We start from the raw sequence: 2992 nt of genomic DNA, 5'->3' as shown, positions 1-2992 counted from the left end.
AATTGACAACTGTTAAGATGACATTCAGAACACATCATGAAGGCACTCACACCCCTTAGGGAGGAAGTGGCAACTAACTGTAAAATAAAAGTAAAGCTCCTCTCTTCTCAGACTGGGCAAACGCAAGGGATAACCCTGATGCTCCTTGTTTTAGGTCCTACCTCATTCTCATAGAACAAAAATAAGGAGGCCTCCTCTGGGACCAGGAGTTAAGTCTGTCTCAAGTCGCCCAGGATGGAGGCTGATGAAGTAGCCTCTTCACCCAGGGGGAGTAGCCTGGTGATTTTGGTAAATAATGCTACCAAGAGGACTTGCTGTACCTCTCACATCCTGTGACTCTGTGACGTTCACCTGCAGATCAGGAGACTTCACCAAGGAAGCAGGACATTATGCAGAACACACTGAGCCAAGTGTCAGGCTCTGCAGCTAGGTACCATGCTATGCTAAGACCTGAGCTTGTGGCTCATCTCCCTGATACTGACTGTCTTCAACCCTAGAACAAGAACTTTATGGTCCCCATGCTCTGACACTCACAATGCTAAGATACCGAAACCCATCAATTAGACTGTTGCCCAGATCTGTGTGAGAATATTCATGGCATTTCTGTTTATTTCTCAGGAAATTCCCCTGCCCCCTTTTAAAGGTGCAGCTTGCTCACCAATTGCTGGTGTGTGTGTGTGTGTGTGTGTGTGTGTGTGTGTGTGTGTGTGTGCGCGCGCGCGCGCGCCCCTTTTTTTTTTTTAACAGTTTAGGGGACAGTTCATTATGAAGACAAGTACTACTGTGATCAGTAAGTCAGCAATTATCCACAGGGATGCAGACCTACCAGTCATGGAAGTAGAATGCAGATATGGAAATGGCTGGTTTGTGGCAAGTGCAGTCTCCTTTCTCAGAGGAATATCAGGAGGCGTCTTATGTGTGTGTGATGTTTTCCACTATGAGAACTCTCCCTGTACTTGCTGATGGGTAGAGTTTCTCTATCAAAATTAAGGGTAGAGAGATAGTTTATAAGGAACTCTAGGTATAGCCCAAATGGCCTACTAAATCACATCTGGGCCTTGCAAACTTGAAGTTCTCTGCCATAAGTCTGAGGATCTATACAAAGATAATCTGCTTTAAAAACCATCATCTGTTTGGAAATCTTTAAATCACACACGGTAATGAGGAGAAAGACCCAGGAGGGATTTTCCCAAGGGATAGCTCTCCACACACAAGCCTCAGCTTCATACACAGTTTTGCATTTAGAGAAAAGAAGTCAAGCAGTTCCAGAGGCTTGTCAGCTGTGCCAGTTCTCAACGGTTTCCAGAGGAAGCTTTGATCTAAGTTATGAAAAGAGGTGCTGTGGGAGGAAATAATGGAAGCAGACAAATGCTGAAACAGGTCAGCACAGCAACTCTGCCAGGATTGCTGACAGCTGTACCCATTGAGCCCTTGGTGTGTCCCGCTCAGAAGGTCAGTGGGTGCATTAGGAGACTGGTGGGTCACAAAGGTCTTATCTACACAGCCACACCCTCAGAATCCTCTGTGAGAAGATAGATAAAGGGGAGTTGACAGTCACAAGTGCCTGTAGATTCTACTGTCAAGATGTCGCATGCACAACACTGCCTAGCATTTTATTTGCCTTGGAAACAGATGCAACATGGGAGATTTGTTTGGAAATTAATGCAGTCTGCAATTTTTAAAAGTGTCTCTCCACATTTAAAGAGTGCCATGAAATGTACATTAGTGTTTGTCAAAGGAGACACAGAAACTGTCCCTGTCTGAGGACAAGACCATCTGTGTAATGCTGTAATGTTCTGAAAGCTGTCTCCCTGAGAAGATGCCAGAGAAAAGTATGGGTGCCATCATGTCCTGCCACTATCTTCTCCAAAGCTATCCCAAACCACCACTTGTCTGTGAACTTGATTCTAGTGGTAAGGTAGAACCTTCTCTGACTGGAGGTTTCTGTTCTGGTCAGGTCCCTTGGTCTAGATGCTAGCATTGGACAGAGGTGTCAAAATGGAAGAAGCTTGGGGAGATGAGGTTTTGGAGAAGGTGGGCATAGTGAAGGTGGTAGGAAATGTGGGGAAGGTGGCCAAAGTAGTAATAGGTGGAAAGCTGGCATGAGCGTGAGGCTCAAGTCAAAGCACAGGGTAGGACTGACAGAATCACCTCACCCAGGTATCACTGCCTGCATGGTCACCAGTGTTGTCTCTTAGAAACTGATTTAGACAGAGAGTTAAGGTGTGGGACCCAGCAGACACTGGCATTGAGACTGGTCCATCAGGGGAGATGTTTACCATGTCTGCTTTACTTACTTCTTGAGCCCCACATGGCTGAGCTGCCTCTAGTGCATACTCAATGCAGGCTCCATCTTCCCCACCAGACTCTCTGCTCCCTCCCTTTTCCTCATGCTCTCTTGCCCCCTCCCTCTTCCCCACTATCCTCTTACATGTTTGTGAAGCTGTTGTGAGGATTCCTCCCTCATCTTTGCTTCTACTCACTGGGTCTCTTTATCTTTTTTCATAGTCCAAAATCAAGACAGCTTGATTTTATGCCATTGAAAGCCATGTAGGCACTGAAGAATATGCATCTGTATTATTTTGAGACATAAAGCCTATGATGAGTAACTTCAAACACCACAGGATGCCAGCACAGGCAGCTGGGAAAGGAAAAACTGACTTCTTAACTCAGGAGTCAAATCGGAGTGTGGACCGAGGACGAACAGTAGAGTGGATAGAATCACTCAGTTGAAGGCTAGGTGATCTGTCCTGTGTGACCCCAAGCCATCCCCAGCACAAGACACAATTGACCCAAGACCGAGAATCATTCTTCACTTTTGTAAGTCAGAGAAGCTCATGAGTTGTCACAAAAGAAGGGCTCAGTATCTGCCTGCCTGAAGCTCCAGATCTGTATGCACATCTCTGTCTTGTTCTCACAATTTACCTTATATCCTGTGTCTCACTCTTTGGTGTTTAGACATGAGGAATGCCATAGAGAAATTGGGGACTTC

The sequence above is a fragment of the Rattus norvegicus genome, chromosome 1, assembly GCF_021556685.1.
Source record: "Rattus norvegicus strain SHRSP/BbbUtx chromosome 1, alternate assembly SHRSP_T2T, whole genome shotgun sequence".
In the NCBI taxonomy this organism is placed as follows: domain Eukaryota; kingdom Metazoa; phylum Chordata; class Mammalia; order Rodentia; family Muridae; genus Rattus; species Rattus norvegicus.
The sequence above is the reverse complement of the archived record's forward strand: the minus strand, read 5'-3'. Positions refer to the sequence as shown.